This window comes from Bos grunniens, chromosome 3, assembly GCF_055505025.1.
Source record: "Bos grunniens cultivar Pamir isolate PY7600 chromosome 3, Bosgru_T2T1.0, whole genome shotgun sequence".
NCBI lineage: Eukaryota > Metazoa > Chordata > Mammalia > Artiodactyla > Bovidae > Bos > Bos grunniens.
Genome location: NC_141167.1, coordinates 41,300,067 through 41,324,611, shown reverse-complemented (window position 1 = coordinate 41,324,611; position 24,545 = coordinate 41,300,067). Strand labels below are relative to the sequence as shown.

Sequence of the window (24,545 nt, the reverse complement as noted above, 5' to 3'; positions counted from 1 at the left end):
TCTGCACAAATACTACCCAGAAAGGAACTTTAAAAGTCAGGAATTTATATTGACTTCAATAAATTGAATATGAGCAGAAAATATGCTACTTTATAACCTAGCTTCAGCATTTGGAATATAAAACATTAAGGAGTCACATGATAAAAGCAAAAAGTACTAAAACCTAGACTAGTCCCAGCTCTGGTGTAAGCTCTGCTCTTAACTACCTGTGTGACCTTGGGCAAGTTGTAACACCTCCATTTCCTGTTCTGTTAAAGAACCAAAGGACAAATTTATATTTGTGTCCTTCTAGTTGTAACAGCTTGTGTGTGTGTATGTACTAACTTCAGTTGTGTCCAACTCTTGGCAACCTATGGACCACAGTCCGCCAGGCCCCTCTGTCCACGGGATTCTCTAGGCAAGAATTCTGGAGTGGGTTGCCATGCCCTCCTCCAGGGGATCTTCCTGACCCAGGGATTGAACCCATGTCCCTTACATCCTCTGCATTGGCTGTCAGGCCCTTTACCGCTAGCACCACCTGGGAAGCCCTTATAATAGCTTATGAGTATATTATTCTTAGGTTACCACTAAATACACATACACACACACACACACATACACATTTTTAAAATCCAAATCAATTAAAGTACAACCTTTCACTTAGACCTTCATTTGAGCCTGCACCTTAACAGTAAGATGGGCAGAATTCCAGTCTCAGAAAGAACTGATGCTTTTGAAACCATATGGATACTGCAAAACGTATAAATTCACCCTACTTTGCTAAACGTGGGGAAATAAACTGCAACTGAAATTTGGACTCACAGGTATTACTTTCTTTTTTGCAGTTAGCTGATCCCAAATTATATATATGTTTTCCCCATCCACTTTTCCCCTTCTATTTGTCATGAAGTGATGGGACCAGATGCCATGATCTTAGTGTTTTTAATGTTGAGTTTTAAGTCAGCTTTTTTACTCTCCTCTTTCACCCTCAATGACAGATTTTATTTTCTTGGGCTCCAAAATCACTGCAAATGGTGAGTGCAGCCATGAAATTAAAAGACACTTTTTCCTTGAAATAAAAGCTATGACAAACCTAGACAGTGTATTAAAAAAACAGAGACATCACTTTGCCAACAAAGCTCCATCTAGTCAAAGCTATGGTTTTTCCAGTAGTAATGTACGGATATGAGAGTTGGACCGCTCTCAAAGAACGCTGAGTGCCAAAGAATAGACGCTCTTGAATTGTGATGCTAGAGAAGACTCTTCAGAGTCCCTTGGACTGCAAGGAGAACAAACCAGTCAATCCTAAAGGAAATCAACCCTGAATATTCATTGGAAGGACTGATGCTGAATCTTTAACACTTTGGCCACCTGAAATGAAGAGCTGACTTATTGGAAAAGACCCTGATGCTGGTTCAGACTGAAGGCAAAAGGAGAACGGGATGGCAGAGTATGAGATGGTTTGATAACATCATTGATTTAATGGACACGAATTTAAGCAAACTCCAGGAGATAGTGAAGGATAGAGAAGCCCGGTATGCTGCAGTCCATGGGGTTGCAAAAGGCTGGACATGACTTAGCCACTGAACAATTCCCCCTCTAGGCATTGACCTGCTTTAAATTTCACTCCAGGTTTGGCTGGGATAGAAATACACAGTAGTATCTTGTTTCTAAACAGTTTGTCAGTTTGATCTGTTGTTAAAAACCTGACTGTATCCAATATCACTTAAAAAAAAAATGTCCTTTAAGTCTTAGTTAGGTAAAAGAGCCAGATGGATGAAGAACAGGAAAGAAAGTATAATAGAAGATGCAATATTCAGAAGAGAAATTTTTAAATCCCTTCAAAAAGGACACCATCCCATCTCTACCCTTTTATCATTAGAAGTAACAGGAGAATTTTGAAAACATGGGTCTTCCTGGCCCTAAAACACTTAACCATCAAAGAACTCCTTTTCCTATTATAGGAAGTCAGTTATTCAGACATGAGCATGCCACATCCTGTGTTACAATCCCCAAGTTGTATGAATGCCAAGGTGATATCAGAGTGTTTGTTCAGTTGAATATGACAAAACCCACCCAAAGTTGTCTCTATGCCCCTGCTCCAGGTAACAACCTCTGCAGAAAACTCTCTCCAATGCTCCCTTCAAAGCCTTCCTTATTGCCCGTCTATAAGGCCAGGCCCTTTTCTCCAAAGCCCATTCCTCCCAGGCTCCTCATCCATCATCTTTTGCATATTCTATTACCAGGAGTCTGAGCTAAGTCACGGATGAGATTCCTGATTCCTTGTTCCTGCATGTTCCGTAGCTATAATCCAACTCACCTCTTTGCACAGCTTCATCTCTGGGCTGCCCATGACACCATTTTCCTTATCTACACTTCCCTACAGTTGACCTTGGCCACATCAAATTGCATTCAGTATTGCTCTCCTCAGGCCTCACTACCTTTGTATCAAAGATACCTCTGCCTCAGGGCCTTTGCACTGGCTGTCCTCGGCCTAGAATGTTCTTCCTACAATTCCCTGAACATGACTGTTTATCATTTGAGATATTTGCATAAATAAAACTTCCTCGGGGAGACTTCTTACACTAGTATATTTAAAATAGTCCCACTTCCCTCTCGTTATCTTATTCTATTCTATTCAATTTTTCTATTACTTATTACTATGAATAATTTCCGAGTATTCATGTTTATTTTCTATCCCTTTCTCACTCACTCTCTGAGAAATGGGACTTTTCTGTCTTGATCATTCTTTACGCTTTTGCTCCTAAAAAATTAACACTGATGAGCAACTTAGTATAGGGCCTTGAATTATTTGCAAAGTTTATGCCCTGATGAACTTGCTTACAGTATTTTGCAAGTTCCATGAGAAATTATCCATTACCTATATCTTACTAAACTCAATATCTGGTCTGCAGTCCAGTGTAAGCCTTCATCACAGTAAGTACAGAAATGAGAAAAAAACATTTAGGAATTTTATAGGATTTCCACAGAGTAATTTTAAAGCTGTTGAATCTAAAATTTGGGCTTGAATTTGGTGGTTTTTTCCTTTCAATTTTTCTAGTAATTTGTTTCTATTGTATTTGGCAAGAGAACTGTTCTGCAGTGGACTGGGAAAACAAAACTGGAGTTTCACAACAGATAGTTTATTCTAGGCTTTCCCTGGGGCTTCTTTTCTAATTTCTCCAGTAAAGGAAATTACCCAATGGCCCAACTTTCTTTTCTTAAATTTGATGTTGCTTATTACAGAATCTCGTAAGAGATTAAGTGGTATCTCTTTGCAAAGGGACACAGGAACAGAGAGAACCAAACCCAGGGCACATTTCAACTTTGTTCTTATGACAAGGAAAGTGCAAGTTCAAGCAGAGGCGAGAACAGACCTATCTTGCAGAGCACGTCTCAGTTCATCAGCTATCATGAGCCTAACCCAAGGTAAACACATGCTCCCACCAGGCACAAGAGCCTTTCCAGTACTAGAGATAGCATCAAAAGAGACTGTTTTCCCATCCTCATTTGCTGGCCTCTTGTCATCCAGTATTCAGGCTGGCTTCAGCAGAGAAATAGGTACTTCTAACCTTGCAGTCTAGGCTCCTGTGCCAATAGCCACCCAGCTATATCCTCTCCATCCTCCCACACTGACTCTCTGGCTAAGCATCCCCTTCACATAAAGGCACCCACCTGCTGGGAAATGATGATTGGAAGTATGTTCATGGTGCTTCTGCAATAGGAACTGAGATAAAGTGTTTTCAAAATAGAAAAAATATACATTGCCTTTAAATAAACTGCTAACTAGATTTTTTTCAACTCACAATTTCTGTTAGATCAGATTATTACTACCTGGTATTTGAGGAAGTAAAAGATCAAATCATATCTGCCTAAGACCAAGTACAGGGTGGACACCTTGGCCTTAGCCCTGGAAGGTAGCACTGCCTGGCACACAGTGGCATACTTCTTTAATTAGTCTTCCTTATTTGTAAATAATTTCATGAAATTATATGACTCTCTTGAGCTCTGTAAACTAAATATGTAGCCCTCTTTCTGTTATGGAATGGCTTGATGACTTTAAAATCAATGCATTAAGCAACTTCTCTTTTGATTTTCAAAAACAAACCGACTTTCTGAATTGGGGTTTCATAGCATGTGAGTGTGGACTTCCCTGGTGGCTCAGACAGTACAGAATTTGTCTGCTAATGCAGGAGACACAAGAGACACAGGTTCAGTCCCTGGGTTGGGAAGATCCCCTGGAGTAGGAATGGCAACCCACTCCAGTATTCTTGCTTGGAAAATCCCATGGACAGAGGAGCCTGGGCAGGCTACTAATCCATGGGGTTGCAAAGAGTCAGACATAACTGAGCACACGCACACACGCCCTTATATTGAAGATGTAAGCAACACTTTAATTGAGGAGTGTTTACAGAATTTTAGAGATCACTTACAGACCTGAATTCTCAGTCACAGTCCCTGGGGCCTCATTTTCCAGCAACACTTAGCTACTACCCTGACAAGAAAATATTGTTCTTTATCCTTTGGGTAGAGCTGAAAAAAGCCCTAGGAAAGAAGAGGCAGCTCTAAGAAGAGCAGTTCCCCCAACAAATAAAAACTCACATCTTGGTTAAACTTTCCTTGTCTAATGAGGGTAGAAGGCAGTCTGCTCAGCTCCCCTAGAACTGTTTCTGAGTTTTTTGAGGGCCTCTAGAGGAATTGGTGGGAAATGGAATCGTGTACAAAATAAGCTGGATTCACCAGGAACAGATTTCAAAAACATGTTGGATAGTGCCAACCTACTGGGCTCTCACATTCAGACCCATATTTAATTCCTCTTCTGAGATTTTCTAACACTTTGGGGGGTTGCTGGTTGCTCTTTGCACTTGGCCGTAGTTACAGCTCAGCACACAGACTCCGCATTCTGGTCCCCACCCAGGCACCAGGGAGCTCAACTCGGCCACAGCTGACAGCCCAGGTCTCAAGTCCTGTCTGTCACTCTAGTTAGCCACAAGAACAAAGGCTCCATGGAGCAGGGGAGCAGTGTTCATCTGTCTACGAGATGATTAAAATACGAATATCCTTCAATCTACAGATCCTAACTTTAAGGCTTCAGGACAGGGACTTCCCTGGTGGTCCAGTGGTTAAGGATCTGCCTCCCAGTGCAGTGAATGCATGGTTGTTTTTGTTGTTTTATAAATTTACAATTTACATATAAACCATGCTTACTGCATAGAAAATCTGTAGCTAGTATATACAGACCCCAAAAATGACTTGAGTATTAGTTGATCAAAAAGCCCCACAGGAAGCACACAAAATTTCATTATAGGAAAAATGGCATTTAAGAAGTAAAATGTTATACTTTACAAATTTCCATATCCTTTGATCTATTGAAAAAGATGATTTTTTTATGAATCAATTTTAAATTTCCCTGTGATAAGTGAAAAATTTTAATATATGCACTTAATACTTTTGGGAGCATTGAAACGAAGCCTTAATATTACATGGTCCTGAGCATTTTGTGTAACGATGGCTCCATCATTCAAGCTCCTGAGATTTAGTCCAATGGCAACAATGAAAACAGTCAACATGCCTGGTTACAATTCTCTCCAATATCACCCTTTAGGTCACTTTCAAACTTGAGCCTTCTCAGCCTGTTTTTCTGGGCTATGCAGGTCTGATCCTGGATGGGGGAACTAGATCCCACAAGCCACAGGGCAACTACTGAGCCAGCGCGCTCTGAAGCCCCCACATGACAAATAAAGAGAAGCCTGCTCGTCGCAACAAAAGATCCCACAGGCTGCAACTTAGAAGGCCCAATGCAGCCAAACACATAAATCAATGGAGTGGATAAATAAATAAAAGGCTTCAGGCCATAAAACAGGAAATAGTATTCTAAAAGGCAGCATGGTAGCTCCAGAATCCCTTGAATTGATTTACATCAGTGTCTCCAAGGTGGGCTGAGCAAATCCTTAAAGTAATTCATTTGTAATTCTCAGAAGAGAATGTCAGAAGAGGTGCAACATGACCAGAACGTTTCAAGCCATTTTTAAAAGAACATCATTATGCATCCATACACATTTTTAAAAAAGAACATGAAGTCAGAGGGGTAGAATGAAGACTATCTGAAACCTGTCAAGCAAGATGTCCCTGTATCAGAACATGAGATGGTCATGTTGACTTGGGAGGTGGGGTAAATGTGGGCACTTACTTTAGAATACATTTAGTTATCATTTGATATCCACTCATCCAAACTCTCTTCTAGAAAGCTACTCTTCATATGAGATTCAACTCAGTATTTTGAATTGCTAAGATATTAGGATTTGAAAGGAAACAAATAATTAACAAATGTAGAGAATGTTAAACCATGATCCCTTGGAAGTCTTGTAAGAGAAAAGCTGAATCTAAATAGGAATGGTTATTCTGAATGTGAAAGTATTTCAATGCATACATAAAGTCTTTAAACACACAATTAAGTGATTTAGACTAGGCAGGCCCAAGGAGAACTTGCCACTCTAGCTATGGATATTCATTATTCTTTAAATATGCTGGCTCATGGTGCCTATTAAAATTACAAGATCCCTGAGGGCTGGGGCTGTGTGTATTCCTGAAAGGCCCAGGATACAGTCCCACGTGGATATGGTATTCCAGGCAGGCAGGGATTACTGACCAAGTGGACTGATGCACACTCAAGTTCTGTCAACAGGTGGCAGCATTAATAATTTTTCCACTTAGAAAGAACAGCAGCTGTGGTACAGTTTTATTTTTTACTAAAAGTAATCCTCAAAGACATGCTTTTAAATGACTATCAGCATTCCAGCTCCTTATCAGGCTATTCCAAGTGAATATATTCCATTGTTGAGGAAACCAGAAAGTCCAACAGATCAAATAAAATAAGCATCATATTCAAGCACAGAAAGCTTGCTTTCCTCCCTCTAACTATACATGAGACTGTTCTGCTGCCTGGTTTCTGATCAAGAGAACGAAAAACCGGCCTCGTGGGATCCTTGCGTGAGTGCGTCCTCAGTCACTCAGTCACGTTCAACTCTTTGTGAACCCATGGACTGCAGCCCACCAGGCTCCTCTGTCCGTGGGATTCTCCAGCAAGAATGCTAGAGTAGATTGCCATTTCCTTTTCCAGGAGATCTTTCCAACCCAGGGATTGAACCCCTGTCTCTTGCGTCTGCTGCACTGGCAGGTGGATTCTTCACCACTGCACCATCCAGGAAACCCAATGGGATTTCCTCATCTCAAAACCCAATGGGATTATCTCATCTCAAAACCCGGCCTGGAAAAGCTGCACTGTCCTGTTCAAACAGCCCGTCCATGCTGAAAGCAGAAATGTTATGCAGTTCAATGTCTCCCAGAAGCAATCGTGTGACATCACTGCTTACAGTGCCTCACAGATTGTTTTTTAGACCTCCCCAAAAGATGTACTAGGTGCAGGGAGATGTCACTAAATTCCGGACTGGTAATATGTTCCCAGCAGTGCTGGCCACTGCGCCTTGACCCCAGCCCCTCTCAGCCACGCCAAGAGCCTGGGGGAGGGCAGCTGGAGCAGGAGGGGTCACAGCAACAAGCCGAGGCAGCGGAGGACTAGAGGAACTAGGACATTTCTGTTTTTCTAATTTGGAGTGCATTCACTCCAGAGGAAAGGCACAGAGCCAGAGTCCACCACCACATTCCCAGGCAGAAAAGAAAGCCCGCCACTTAATGGAAATAAAAGGGCACTTCTGAAGGGCAACTTCCAACATCCGCCTGGGATCAGCAGCTTGCAAAAAGGTCAAGCAACCTCAGGGCCCCTTCCTACCTCCAGTAAGATCTGGGGCCAGCATGGAGGCTTCTAACCACCCATCTCTTCCCAGTTGTTGGGAAAATAAGAACCAGGTTACAGACTCTTCATTACAATTAATCACAGAAGGATTAAAGCTGAAAGCAGTCAGTTATTCTTCCATGGTTTCCCCTAATCCAGTGGGGCATTCACACCACCCCTTTAGTATTAACTTAAAACTAAGCACCATCAAAATCTGTTTTGTGAAGGACTTTTCTCTCTTGTATCTTATCTGTTTACACAATATTAATTTGTATGCATATCTGAGACCTCCATATTCTATTTCAGCCAATTTGTATTAACAGATGGTGAAAAGATTAAGAAGCAGCTGTGCTCCAGATGTTGGCAAAGGGGGCTTATGCTACCTCTTATCACTCTATGAGCTCACAGTTCCCTCTGCGCCAGGAGTGCTCGAGGGCATGCTTCCTGCTCACTGAGATCTTCCAGGGACACTTGGACTCCTGTTATATACCCTCGGGTTTTAGAGATTTGTAAGAAGTGGGTACTGCTCTCAAAGAGCTTATAGGTTAGTAGTAAATGATTTAAAAACCTAGATAGGCTATAATCATTACTGAGTGATCTACTGATAAATACAGGATACAGAAAATTTGGTTTTGAATCACAAGTTTGGATCTTGGAAATGGCTTATTGAAATTAAAGAATTCCTAGTAGGCAGGCATTCGTGGGGAAATTCCCAGATGGCATGGACATCTTCTGGCATCAGTGGAAGGATCTGTCCTGTTTAAGGATGTAGCTGACAATGACTAACTTGAAATCCCTGTGCTTAAACAAGCTATTCTAAAAGCACTAAGCCCTCTTCCCAGTAAGGGAAGATGTACATCGCACTGAGGAAGGTGCTGCATCTGCAAAACTTTTGCTCAAAGGCTCTTCTGTTTAAGAATTCTGCTTCCTCATTCTCTAGAACCAAATTAGGGAAAAATTGGTCCCATTGTGTCTCAGTTGAAACAAAAGGAATTTGTAAATTATTTCACCACAGCCCACATTTTTGCCCCAAGTATCCCCTACACAGGCTTATCTGTAGGGTGCAGGCCAGACTTTCTGTAATAGGACAGATACTTATTAAGCTTTTCTATGGGCAAACACAGTGGGCGGCACTGGCAATACAACCACGAACAACACAAATATAATCTCTGCTTTCTGAGCCGTACACCCGGGGCGGGGGCTAAGGAAGTATGAAGCACTGAAATACAGATATATATCTAACACCACATGATTATAAGGTAAGAAGGAAGAGAGACGTGGATAGACAGGATGGGATGGTACACGAAGAATTCTCCGAGGAGGGGATATCTGAGTAGAGATGTGAATGCAGCGATGCACATGGATGGGGAGGGTGGAGGGCAGGGTATTGCAGGGCGAGGGCATATTGAATACAAAGTCCCTGGAGCATAGCATGCACGGAACCAAAAGGTTGAGAAATTATAAGATAGTTATGGAATATAAGCAGATTTGTTCTCCTCTGCTCTAAACAGGTATGAAGGCAAAAGGAAACATGGCAGCAAGAAAAATTAAACAAAACACAATAAAGACAAAGAATATAGCATCCAATACAACAGAAAAACTGAACAGATGGACCAACAAAAAGGTATAATACCGGAATTGTGTTGTTTAGTTGTTAAGTCATATTCAACTCTTTGTGACCCCATGGACTGTAGCCCACCAGGCTCCTCTGTCCATGAGGTTTCTCAGGCAAGAATACTGGAGTGGGTTGCCATTTCCTTCTCCAGGGGATCTTCCTGATCCAGGGAGCAAACTCATGTTTCCTGTTTGGCAGGTAGATTCTTTACCACCAAGCCACCAGGGATGCCCATAATACAGGAGAGCTTTCCAGAAAGGAAAGAACTGAACTGGAGATCAAAAGGACACACTATATATAAGAGAAAAACAAAATCTATATTGAGAGATTCTATTTACTTAAGTATGAAAAAATAAAGAAAATAAAGAACCGCGCCGGCTGCGACGGACCGCGCAGAAGCGCCACCGAGAGGAGCTACCCCTCGCCCAAGGTTGGGGCGGCGACCTTGAGAGTGCCAGGCTGCGTCGGCACAGGAGCGGCGGCGAAGAGCTACCCACGCTGTCCGATGTCAGGAGCGGCAGCTGGGAGGAGCTACCGCATGCCCGAGGTCAGGGGCAGCAGCCGAGACGAGCTACCCCACATCTAAGGTCAGCCATGGCGGCCGAAGGGGGCTGCCGAAGGGAGCAACCCCACGTCCAAGGAGCAGCGGCTGCGTGAGCGCAGGAGGGCCGAGAGGAGCTACTCCATGTTCAAGGTCAGGAGGGGGGGCGGTGAGGAGCTACTCCTCGTCCAAGGTAAGGAACAGCGGCTGCTTTGCTGAAGCAGTTGTGAAGAGATACCCCACACCCAAGGTAAGAGAAACCCAAGTAAGATGGTACGTGTTGCAAGAAGGCATCAGAGGGCAGACACACTGAAACCATAATCACAGAAAACTAGCCAAACTGATCACACGGACCACAACCTTGTCTAACCCAATGAAACTAAGCCATGCCTGTGGGGTCACCCAAGACGGGCGGGTCATGGTGGAAAGTCTGACAGAATGTGGTCTACTGGAGAAGGGAATGGCAAACCACTTCAGTATTCTTGCTTTGAGAACCCCATGAACAATATGAAAAGGCAAAATGATAGGATACTGAAAGAGGAACTCCCCAGGTTGGTAGGTGCCCAATATGCTACTGGAGACCGGTAGAGAAATAACTCCAGAAAGAATGAAGAGATGGAGCCAAAGCAAAAACAATACCCAGTTGTGTACGCGACTGGTGATAGAAGCAAGGTCTGATGCTGTAAAGAGCAATATTGCATAGGAACCTCGAATGCAGGTCCATGAATCAAGGCAAATTGGAAGTGGTCAAACAGGAGATGGCAAGAGTGAACATCGACATTTTAGGAATCAGAGAACTAAAATGGACTGGAATGGGTGAATTTAACTCAGATGACTATTATATCTACTACTGTGGACAGGAATCCCTTAGAAGAAACAGAGTAGCCATCATGGTCAACAAGAGTCCAAAATGCAGTACTTGGATACAATCTCAAAAACAACAGAATGATCTCTGTTCGTTTCCAAGGCAAACCATTCAATATCACGGTAATCCAAGCCTATGCCCCAACCAGCAACGCTGAAGAAGCTGAAGTTGAACAGTTCTATGAAGACCTACAAGACCTTTTAGAACTAACACCCAAAAAAGATGTCCTTTTCATTATAGGGAACAGGAATGCAAAAGTAGGAAGTCAAGAAACACCTGGAGTAACAGGCAAATTTGGCCTTGGGATACGGAATGAAGCAGGGCAAAGGCTAATAGACTTTTGCCAAGAGAATGCACTGGTCATAGCAAACACCCTCTTCCAACAACACAAGAGAAGGCTCTACACATGGACATCACCAGATAGTCAACACCGAAATCAGATTGATTATAATCTTTGCAGCCAAAGATGGAGAAGCTCTATACAGTCTGCAAAAGCAAGACCAGGAGCTGACTGTGGCTCAGATCATGAACTCCTTATTGCCAAATTCAGACTTAAATTGGAGAAATGGGGAAAACCACTAGACCATTCATGTATGACCTAAATCAAATCCCTTATGATTATACAGTGGAAGTGAGAAATAGATTTAAGGGACTAGATTTGATAAACAGAGTGCCTGACGAACTATGGATGGAGGTTCGTGACACTGTATAGGAGACAGGGATCAAGACCATCCCCATGGAAAAGAAATGCAAAAAAGCAAAATGGCTGTCTGAGGAGGCCTTACAAATAGTTATGAAAAGAAGAGAAGTGAAAAGCAAAGGAGAAAAAGAAAGATATAAGCATCTGAATGCAGAGTTCCAAAGAATAGTAAGGAGAGATAAGAAAGCCTTCCTCAGTGATCAATGCAAAGAAATAGAGGAAAACAACAGAATGGGAAAGACTAGAGATCTCTTCAAGAAAATCAGAGATACCAAGGGAACATTTCATGCAAAGATGGGCTCGATAAAGGACAGAAATGGTATGGATCTAACAGAAGCAGAAGATATTAAGAAGAGGTGGCAAGAATACACAGAAGAACTGTACAAAAAAGAGTTTCACAACCAAGATAATCACAATGGTGTGATCACTCACCTAGAGCCAGACATCCTGGAATGTGAAGTCAAGTGGGCCTTAGACAGCATCACTATGAACAAAGCTAGTGGAGGTGATGGAATTCCAGTTGAGCTATTCCAAATGCTGAAAGATGATGCTGTGAAAGTGCTGCACTCAATATGCCAGCAAATTTGGAAAACTCAGCAGTGGCCACAGGACTGGAAAAGGTCAGTTTTCGTTCCAATCCCAAAGAAAGGCAATGCCAAAGAATGCTCAAACTACCGCACAATTGCACTCATCTCACATGCTAGTAAAGTAATGCTCAAAATTCTCCAAGCCAGGCTTCAGCAATATGTGAACCGTGAACTTCCTGATGTTCAAGCTGGTTTTAGAAAAGGCAGAGGAACCAGAGATCAAATTGCCAACATCCGCTGGGTCATGGAAAAAGCAAGAGTTCCAGAAAAACATCTATTTCTGCTTTATTGACTATGCCAAAGCCTTTGACTGTGTGGATCACAAAAAACTGTGGAAAATTCTGAAAGAGATGGGAATACCAGACCACCTGACCTGCCTCTTGAGAAACCTATATGCAGGTCAGGAAGCAATAATTAGAACAGGACATGGAACAACAGACTGGTTCCAAATAGGAAAAGGAGTCCATCAAGGCTGTATATTGTCACCCTGCTTATTTAACTTCTATGCAGAGTACATCATGAGAAACGCTGGGCTGGAAGAAGCACAAGCTGGAATCAAGATTGCCAGGAGAAATATCAATAACCTCAGATATGCAGATGATACCACCCTTATGGCAGAAAGTGAAGACGAACTAAAAAGCCTCTTGATAAAAGTGAAAGAGGAGAGTGAAAAAGTTGGCTTAAATTTCAACATTCAGAAAACAAAGATCATGGCATCTGTTCCCATCACTTCATGGGAAATAGATGGGGAAGCAGTGGAAACAGTGTCAGACTTTATTTTTTGGGGCTCTACAATCACCGCAGATGGTGATTGCAGCCATGAAATTAAAAGACGCTTACTCCTTAGAAGGAAAGTTATGACCAACCTAGATAGCATATTGAAAAGCAGAGACATTACTTTGCCAACAAAGGTCCGTCTAGTCAAGGCTATGGTTTTTCCTATGGTCATGTATGGATGTGAGAGTTGGACTGTGAAGAAAGCTGAGCGCTGAAGAATTGATGCTTTTGAACTGTGGTGTTGGAGAAGACTCTTGAGAGTCCCTTGGACTGCAAGAAGATCCAACCAGTCCATCCTAAAGGAGATTAGTCCTGGGTGTTCATTGGAAGGACTGATGCTGAAGCTGAAATTCCAATACTTTGGCCACCTCATGAGAAGAGTTGACTCATTGGAAAAGACCCTGATGCTGGGAGGGATTGGGGGCTGGAGGAGAACGGGACAACAGAGGATGAGATGGCTGGATGACGTCACCAACTCGATGGACATGAGTTTGAGTGAACTCCGGGAGTTGGTGATGGACAGTGAGGCCTGGCGTGCTGTGATTCATGGGGTTGCAAGGAGTCAGACACGACTGAGCGACTGAACTGAACTGAGGAAGAAATAATTCTTCAGAAAGTCTATACCAGAAAAGAAACCGTATTCACAAAAGGTAAAACAGTCAAACTGGCCTTGGGCTTCTACAGAGCAATAAACCAGGCCAGAAGACAATGAAACTCGACTGCAAAGGACACAAGGACCACTTCAGAATATCACAGTCAGCTAAAACATTAAACAACAAGGAGATATTTTCAAACATGAATATAGCACCTCGGGAGCTGTTCTGCCAGGAGGGCAGTGGAGAAGGGAAGAGAGGGAGAGAAGAGAGGCATTCAATAAAATCCAGTAAACCACGTGATGAATGGGAAAGCTGTGTTAAAAATAATGCAAATAAACTTATTTACAAAACAGAAATAGAGTCACAGATGTAGAGAACAAAGTTATGGTTACCAGGGGGAAGCGTAGCGGGGGAGGAATAAGTTGGGAGATTGGGATTGACATATACACACTGCTGCTGCTGCTGCTGCTGCTGCTAAGTCACTTCAGTCATGTCCGACTCTGTGTCTCCCCATAGACGGCAGCCCACCAGGCTCCCCCATCCCTGGGATTCTCCAGGGAGAACACTGAAGTGGGTTGCCATTTCCTTCTCCAGTGCAGGAAAGTGAAAAGTGAAAGTGAAGTCACTCAGTCATGTCTGATTCTTAGTGACCCCAAGGACTGCAGCCTACCAGGATCCTCCATCCAGGGGATTTTCCAGGCAAGAGTACTGGAGTGGGGTGCCATCGCCTTCTCCACATATACACACTACTATATATAAAATGGATTACTAATAACAACCTACTGTATAGCACAGGGAACTCTACTCAATACTCTGTAATGACCTACGTGGGAAAAGAATTTTCAAAACAGTGGACATATGTATATGTATAACTGTTTCACTTTGCTGCATAGCAGAAACATCTTAAATCAACTATATATTCCAATAAAAATTTTTAAAAAGTAGTTCAGTTTCATTCATATACAAGTCACTTGTTTAAAGTGTATAATTCAACAGTTTCTAGTATATTCAGTGATATAACTAAGATTAATCAAAATAAAATAAACAGAGGAGTGGTATGGGGGAAAAATGAGTGCACAGAATTCATTAAAATTTCTTAACTGTAAAACTGAAAAATGGGAAGTTAGAGAAGTTTATAATACATTTTCACATTAAATGCTAACAAAATTGGGAGGAAAGGGAGAGGAGATGGGAAAAAATGGAAGTATATTGTTTAAATTTGAAATGTGAGATTAAAAAAAAACAAATATGTCAATCTCGTCTTTTCATAATCTTAACAGGCTTCCATGGGAATTAATATCCCTTGTGATGAAGAAGGTTTTTATCTGAAATTCAGTATTAATTCCTTAGGGTTCACTTTAGCTTCTGCTATAGTTCAATTTGAGTAAAACTGAATGCCTTTTTTTTAAAGTATGTAAAGTATGGTGTTATTCTTACAGAGTTTTACCTGCATTATGTGCATGGAGAGGTGTCTAGAATGGTGGTCTGCAACTGCTAACCCTTGTTATTTCTGGCTACTGGGATTTCAGGCAAAATTTGTTGCTTTTACTTTGCGTTTTTTCATATGGCCTGAATGTTTTATAGTGGTCATGAATAATTTCTACAAGAACAATGTGAAAAAAGTAAAATTAAATCATCTGTGGGAATTCCCTGTTGGTCTGGTAGTTGGGACTTGGTGCTTTTACTGCCAAGGGCCTGTTTGGGGAACTAAGATCCTGCAAGGTACACAGTGCAGCCCTGAAAAAAAATAATAAAATGAACTGTCTGCTTTTTTCAACACCACCTTCTGTTTTTAATCCTAATCAGTTTGTTCATCTTTCCAAAATCTGAGTTTTCTTGTTAGTAATAGGAAAAGCAACAGCTTTTTATACTGTTTTGTTTTAGATTACTAGACAAGGTTTAACGGAAGATGAGTGATTTCATTTACTTAGGCTTTCCCCAGGTGTATAATGAGGGGTAAATATGCTGATCCTTAATGGAATGACAATATTTTTGTTAATTTTCTCAACACTTTAAGTTCTAACATCTACATCAGTGTTTGCCTACATATGTTTCCATTAATAATAATCAATTAAATTATCTTTACACTGAAAATAAGAACACATATCTACCACCTGACCACCTACTATGTTCCAGAACTCTACTACAAGTTTTACATTTGTTAGTCAATCCTTGCAAACCTATGCCAAACATACTCCTATTGTACAGATGAGAAAAAAGAATCCAGGAAAGGGGAGACTACAAACTACTTATTCAGACCTGACTCTCAAATCCATGCTTCTTCCACGTTCAAAGTAAGTGTACAATAATTGTTTTATTATTACTTAAACTAGCGAACTATACAGAGAAGGCAATGGCACCCCACTCCAGCAAACTCCAGGAGATGGTAAGGGACAGGGAGTCCTGGCCTGCAGAGGTCTATAGGAGTCAAACCAACAACAACTGCTTTACAATGTTGTGTTGTTTTCTGCTGTACAACAATGTGAATCAGCTATAAATATATATATTATGTATATATATATTGAACCTCCCTTTTGAACCCTCCCCTCATCCTCCCTCTAAAAATTGTTTAATTTAGCTAATTTTTAAATGTTAGTTGGAAGGAAAGTTAAAAATAAATTATTCACTCTTCCAAACTCAGTTTTAAATTTTTATTTTTAACTTCCTTCCAACTCATTTTTAATATTAACTTTGACAATTATTCAAGTCCTTGTTTTGCCTTTCAAGAAGTGTTTAACTTTTGCCCCCACCCACTTTTACAGCCTCATCTGCTCATAATTTTTGGCTCTCAAATTATCCAACTACTTGTAGCTTTCAGAACACATACGTTGTTTCATACCTCTATACCTCTCGTGCATGATCTTCTCTGTCTAGATTGTGCTTTACTCCCAGTTTCAAAATTTTGTGTCCCCTCCTCCTGGAGGCCTCCCTCGGCCTCAAGAGAGCCAGTCACTTTCTCCTCTGTGCTAGCTCTCCCCTCCTACCTAGTTCACTGGTGTTCTCAAGATCCTACACTATGATTATTTAAGTAGCATTTGCTCCTCCTGGACTGTAAGGTCAGGAAGTAATACTATTCCCTCCTCAGATGGATTGATGAGATACACAAATAATGCATACTCAATTTGCTTCTTGATCTCTGAACCAAGTTTTCCTAGGATGTGTTCAAATGTTTGTTTTCCGTATGGTCCTTAATGCTTCCATGTTAAAATCTAATCATTCCCTGAAAATACAAATGGAATAAACAAAGTCAGGATTGTCTACTATGTTAAGACTGTTCCTCATCCTGAGGCAACAGTCAGATCAATTAGAAGAAACACACCAGAAATAGACACAGAGACAGAGTCTCAGGAGAGAATCCAATGAAATGAATAAGAGATCCAGAGTCTTACAGTGTTTTTCAGATACTCTGAGCTCATACAGACACCAAAGACACTGAACAAGGAAGGGCCATGGAATAAAAATCAAATTCTTTGAATTTATGGTTACCAACAGGGAAGAGATAGCTAGAGAGTTTACAGACACATACACATTGCTATATTTAAAATAGATAGCCAACAAGGTCCTACTGTATAGAGAACTCTGCTCAGTATTTTACGTAACAACTTAAATGAGAAAATTTGAAAAAGATACACGTACATGTATAACTGAATCACTTTGCTGTATACCCGAAGTTAACACAACATTGCTAACCAACTGTACTCCAATATAAAATAAAAAGTTAACAATAACAACAAAAAAAAACCCAAGTTCTTACACTGTTAATTAAACCAAAGACCCTCACAAAGACTTAACACTTTAGGTTTCTCTGCAGTTTAGTATTGAAATGCTAATGTCTAACAACTATATTGATTTCTGTACATATACATGTATCTTTTTCATTTTCATATTCATTCCTATACACATGAGTATGTCAAGAAGGATGAGCCTGGTGAGATGCCAGAGATTATGACTGTTCAATCCATGCTTGGCAGGCCTGAGAACCACCACCGTGCCCAGCAGAGTTCCTTCAAGTCTGTGACTCTCCACTCTTCAGCAGTCACGCCAATTGCTTCACACCTTCTGTTCAAGGTTGGGAGAGCATACATACTGCCCTAATAGTGATTGAAGATACAGAGGTTCTTTGTGACCCCATGGACTATACAGTCCATGGAATTCTCCAGGCCAGAATACTGGAGTGGGTAGCCTTTCCCTTCTCTAGAGGATCTTCCCAACCCAGGGATTGAAGCCAGGTCTCTCACACTGCAGGCAATTCTTTAACAGCTGAGCCACAAGGGAAGCCCAAGAACACTGGAGTGGGTAGCCTATCCCTTCTGCAGGGGATCTTCCCAACCCAGGAACTGATCTGGGGTCTCCTGCATTGCAGGTGGATTCTTTACCAAGTGAGCTATCAGGGAAGCCCAAGGACTAAACATCTGAAGGTAAGTGGGTATTACCCTCTTGAATACATGCACTCATACACATACAAGGAGAAAGCCTGATTCTTTTTTCTTCACAGAGAATGTCTTCAGTGACCTTCCAAAAAATGTACTACATGTTTTATTTTTGACATACCCTACATTCCCAAGGGCAACAGAAAAAAAAAAAATTGCCCTTGGCATTTTCTTGAAAGATGTGATTCAGAAGATATGTGATTGTTGGCTTTTTCTCTGTAGGCATATGTTGCCCAGCGGGATGTCACACCCTTCAAAGGTCTGAATCAGAAAGAAAAATACAAAGTTGGGATAAGGTCAGAGCAAACACATACAAACACTGCACACATTCAGGTGGCTCTGACTTCTGCTAAAAAAAAAAAAAAAAATCCCAGAATTACCCACAGAGAGCACCCATTAGTGCTCAGAACAAAATCAAATGGGATATATAAATGGAACATGACCGAACGGTGACTCTCCTTGTAAAGGTATCTTTATCTCCAATAAAAAGGTTTAAATTATATTCCACTTACAATTCCAAAATTGAAGATTTTTTCCATGAAACCAAACTTTGACAGCAAATACAAAATATTTCGATACCTACACCTAAAGTCATCTGGCAGACAATTCTGTTACAACTTGAGATAAATTAGGACTGAGCCTGAGAGCATTTTACTGTTTAAATGCACAGGTTTTGGCAGCCATGTTTAGAAATAGGGGGAAAGAAATCTATTACCTAACACACCTCCCAACGGGCCTCATCTCACAGCCAGCTTTTTTTCTTTTTAAATGAAGAATTTGTATTTGAGCTGGTTATTTGTAAGGGTTGGTTACTGTGCCTTAGTTACTATTTCACCTTAATATCACCTAGTAAGCCATAAACATCTTAAAGAAAAAAGCAAAATCAAAACCAGAGTTTCACAGCAAAACTAGAAGACTTATACGTGACATTCCACTGGCTGAATATCTTAGAAAATATGAAAATTATTTTTATAAAACTGCTCTCACTCATGGAACGTCTAAGGAAACTAAAGAAAGACAAAGAAAAGAGGGGGAAAGCCACACCTCTATACACATATTAATACAAAAAAGAGTGTTTCTTATCCAACTAAAAAGCACACTGTGAAGACAAGATGGTACTGGACTGTTTTTAGCAAGTACACGGCTGACCAAGCCACAGAGCACTCACCAAGCCCATTCACAGCCACCCTGGTGTTTCCTTGGCATGCATCTGCACTGCTCGTTTTCCACCCACTGTTTGCAGGATGCCTCTCCACAGCCATATGGACCAAGATGATGAGTCATCTGTCATCCAAAATTCTTCTCCTGACCTTTCCACATTCAATCACCTTTAGCACACTCAACCGGCACGTCCTCCGCAGAGCACATGCCCTGGAACATAACGGGTTGCAAGCTGAACATAGAACTTAGCATTCCTGACGGTCCCCACTTTGCCAAAAGGATTTCTTCCAGAGCTTTAAAGGAAAATCACAACCAAAACCGTGACCAGATGGGTTTTCAAGGAGAAAGCTATAAACTAAATCAGTGAGGAGACTGACGTACTTTACTAAAAACAGGCCTATGATATAAAAGAATTTCACTTATTCATTCACTAAGAGGAAAAGTTATGGCAAAAGCAAAGCAGTGAAAAGATACATAAAACATTTCACAACTGAAACTGACTTTTTAACTTCGTGTAGCTAAAGATGTTTTAAACTATTTTTGAACTTAATGCTTCACATAATCACCAAAAAAACAAAAAAATTCCCGACCTACACCTCATGTACAACAAATCACAAAATCTCATATAATACTTTCTATAACCACACGAATTCTGCTAAGCCCTTTATGTATATTCACTTACTTCATCCTTTCTGTAATCTCTGTTTTCCATGAGGAGTAAAATTCAGAGAGCTAATAAGGTACTGTGCCCAAGGTCACTGACATTTACCCTCTGCCGGTAAATGGCAGAGCTGGGATTTGAAAGCACTGGTACTACTGGGATTAGTGGTGATTACACTAACCACCTTCCCAAAGGAGTTTAAGACACTTGATCCTTTTTTTAACAGTTAAGTTTACTTAAAACTATACGAGCTCATTTTATAAGGTGAGAAAACTTACAATTAAAGAATTTAAACTAGAGAAATGTAAATTACTGTTAAGTGGTGGCAAAGTTCAAGTTATCAGTCATGGAAAATACCAGCATAAGAAAGAAGGAGTGGGGGGCTAATTTTTGTGAGTTAAATATTTAGAGTCTGGAGAAATTAACATAACTGGAGAAGCATAGGTAAGGTACTGATAGCCAAGAAACTCCAAAAGCTGGGAAGGCAATCATAGAGAACCCCAGGTCTATAGTGCCTATCATCAGTCAACACTCCTGTCAATTTTTTTTCCCTCATCAAGGCAATCTTTCAGGAATGATGCCTCCTGGCCATGTCACTGTTGATGCTTAAATTCAGGCCTTCAACACCTCTTGGTCCAATTGTGCTAACAATCTCTTCCCCAGCTTCAGGTCACCACCTCCTCCCCTACCCCAGCATCTAATCGCTCTCCTGCTAACAGAATAGTCTTTCTGAAACACCAACAGATTTGATCAAGCTATTCCCCTTTTTAAGTCTTCAGTGAGGTTCCCAGGTGGCACTAATGGTAAAGAACCCATCTGCCAATGCAGGAGATGCAAGACAAGTGAGTTAAATGCCTGGATTGGGAAGATCCCCTGGAGGAGGGCATGGCAACCCACTCCCGTATTCATGCCTGGAGAATCCCATGAACAGAGAAGCCTGGTGGGCTACAGTCCATAGGGTCACAAAGAGTCAGACACGACTGAAGCGACTGAGAACACATGCACAAGTTTTCAGTGGTCCATATCACCAACAATTTCCAGTTCCACCATCTCTGTATAGAATCAAAGTCCATCACCCCAGGATTTCCTATGCCTCTGTCTGCAGGCACAGGAAAACACTAGGCTAAGTCGTTCCTCTCTTACCCAGTTCACATTACCCCTTTGATGAAAAAATCCTCCTTCCAACCCCATTCATCAACCTACAGGACCTCACTCCAGTCATCTCTTTTACCATAAAGTTGCCAATCCCACTTTCTACCATGAGAAGAGATAATTTTCTCCTTTGGGTCCTCAGTGTACCCACATGGGTACTGATTTCATTACACGGTCATAATTTTTTACACATCTGACTCCCCTACTGTGATATAAGTCCCTTAATAGAGAAAGTGTCTTGTCATTTTATCAACAGCACCTAATAGTTCCTGACTCACAATAGGAGCTTTATTCATTACTAATAAACAAACATATACTTTCCACAGACCATTATAGCCTCTCTCTTGACAGAAGTTTTCAGTTCAGTCTGTTGGTTCCCTGTAGCCCCACGAGAATACAGTTCCCAATATTTTTAATGGAAGGCATTCTAGAAAGATATGATCTACGCTATAGTCAACTTTTCAGAACACCTCCACACTGAAGAATAGATGTTGAACAGTAGAGTTCACAAAGAATGGGCCATAGAACCAAACACACAGGTTCTCAATAGGGTAGGAGATTCTAGGGTTAAATAAATTCAGAAAATGCCTCATGATATCGCTTTCTATGAAGAGTTAAATCACACTATCATAGTAAAAGTTCATTAAAGTCCTAAGAAGTTGGTTACCTCTGGATTTACTAACTTTGAATAGGTAAGTGAACCCTACTGTGCCTCCATTTTTTCATCTATTAAATGGAAATAACAATCTCTACCTTCATATGGTCACTGTAGGGACTGAATGAGATAAATATCTAAAGCTCAGATCACTACTTGGCACACAGTGAGTACTCAATAAATTCAAGCAATCTTTAATATTTAAACTTACATTTTGTAAACTACAGTGTTTTCCCATCAAGCCATTACTAACACTATACACTTTGAGAAACACTGATACAGAATAACTACTCTACAACATATTAGTCATTTTGGAGATTCACAGCTCCAGACTTTAGGAGAAATAGGCAATCTGATAGTTAAAACGTAGGACAATTCACTCTGGCTTCTCTGCAGCTAACAAACATTGAAATTCACATTATCACAACTTGCTGAGGCTTTGGTTCTCCAAAGTAAGACAGGAAAGAATACACTGAGTGAACTAAAGGAAAACTACTCTGCAATGGAAAGAAGTTTCTTATACATAAATCTCACTATCCTTTCATTTCTAGAAAGCAATATATTCATCAAGTTTCTATTTTCACTGCCAAGGAATCTATAGTCTATTTTTTTTTTCAATTAATAAATCAAAAGATTTATACTGGGCTTAAAGAATCATCTACTTAAAGTAGATGATTCTTAATTCCAGCTTCCTGAAGTACAAAACTGTAGTAGTTCATGTATGAGCATCTGCATGCATTTTCCTAGGTAACATATCATAGGAACCACAGAGCTGTTCTTTTTTCAAACCATTGTTATAAAATTGAAGCTAATCTACAATGCTGTTTCAAGTATACACTAAAGTGAATCAGTTATTTATATACATGCTGCTAAGTCACTTCAGTCTTGTCCGACTCTGTGTGACCCCATAGACGACAGCCCACCAGGCTCCCTCATCCCTGGGATTCTCCAGGCAAAAACACTGGAGTAGGTTGCCATTTCCTTCTCCAATGCATGAAAGTGAGAAGGGAAAGTGAAGTCGCTCAGTCGTGTCCGACTCTTAGTGACCCCATGGACTGCAGCCTACCAGGCTTCTCTGTCCATGGGGTTTTCCAGGCAAGAGTACTGGAGTGGGTTGCCATTGCCTTCTCCATATATATACATAATTGAATATATATATATATTATTTTTCACACTTTTCCATTATGCTGCTGCTAAGTCGCTTCAGTCATATTCAACTCTGTGCGACCCCATAGACAGCAGCCCATCAGGCTCCGCTGTCCCTGGGATTCTCCAGGCAAGAACACTGGATTGGATTGCCATTTCCTTTTCCAATGCATGAAAGTGAAAAGTGAAAGTGAAGTCACTCAGTCATGTCTGACTCTTCACGACCCCATGGACTGCAGCCTACCAGGCACCCCCGTCCATGAGATTTTCCAGGCAAGAGTACTGGAGTGGGGTGCCATTGCCTTCTCCACTTTTCCATCATAGGTATAAGATATTGAATATAGTTCCCAATGCTACACAGTACATCTATGTTGTTTACCTATTTTATATATATTAATATACATGGTCAGTCACATCCAAGTCTTTGTGACCCCATGGATTATAACCCACCAGGCTCCTCTGTCCATGGAATTTTCCAGGCAAGAATATTAGAGTGGGTTGCCATTTCCTTCCTACTTCAGAGGAGCTTCCTGATCCAGGGATCAAACCCATGTCTCCTGCATTTCCTGCATTGGCAGGCAGATTCTTTACCACTGAGCCACCTGGGAAGCCCATTTTATATATAATAATGTGTATATGTTAATCTTAAACTCCTACTTTATCTCCTCTCAACTGTTAGCCCCTTAGGTAACCATAAGTTTATTTTCTATGTCTGTGGATCTATTTCTGTTTTATAAATAAGGTTGATTTTTTTAAGAGTCCATATGTAAGTGATCTCATATGATATTTGCCTGTTTTTTGAAAAATTAGGCCTATGTATTACTTAGATATTAAAAATCAAACAATTGCAAAGGGTATATACAATGAAACATAAATCTCTCTCCCAACCCTAATCCTTATCCAGAGCCAACCATGTTATCAGTTTTTTATATCCTTCCTAAGACAGCTTATATATGTGTGTATAAGTACATACAGTAATTTATATCCCTCCATTTTTACAGAGATAATAGTATATGATATATACTATATTGCAACTAGTTTTCTTCACGTGGCAGTTTATCTTAGAGCACTATCTATATCAATACATAGATATAGATATTTGGTTAATAGGCATATCAAAATTTAAAGCAACCCTAGGCTAAGATACTTGGCTTCCCAGGTGGCACTAGTGGTAAAGAATCCGTCGGCCAATACAGGAGATACAAGAGACTTGGGTTCAATCCCTGGGTCAGAAAGATCCATGGAAAAGGAAATGGCAACCTACTCCAGTATTCTTGCCTGAGAAATCCCATGGACAAAGGAGCCTGGTGGGCTACAGTCCATGGGGCTGCAGAGCTGGACGTGCTCTGACTGAGGGACTGAGCACAAGATAAATACTTAGGTTGTTACCAGTGTCTTGTAACAAAGGTCAAAGCAATTGCTTTTCCAATAGTCATGTATGGATGTGACAGTTGGACCATAAAAAAGGCTGGGCACCGTAGAATTGATGCTTTTGAACTGTGCTGTGCTGGAGAAGACTCTTGAGTCCCTTGGACAGCAAGATCAAACCACTTAATCTTGAAGGAAATCAACCCTTTATATTCATTGGAAGGACTGATGCTGAAGCTGAAGCTCCAATACTTTTGGCCACCTGATCGAACAGCTGACTCATTAGAAAAGACCCTGATGTTGGGAAAGATGGAAGGCAGGAGGAGAAGGGGATGACGGAGGACGAGATGGTTGGATGGCATCACCAACTCAATGGACATGAGTTTGAGCAAACTCCGGGAGATAGTGAAGGACCAGGAAGCCTGGCGTGCTGCAGTCCATGCGGTTACAAAGAGTGGAGGGACTGAACAACAACTAGTGTTTTGCCAAGATTGCTGAAAATAAACATCCTTGAATATAT

The 24,545-nt window shown here is 41.0% G+C and overlaps 1 protein-coding gene across 6 annotated transcripts in view; it reads right to left on the bottom strand.

Moving 5' to 3' along the window:
- Positions 1-24,545, bottom strand: part of AK4 (adenylate kinase 4) — a 96,675-nt gene that overhangs the window by 10,520 nt on the left and 61,610 nt on the right. The window lies entirely within an intron of this gene.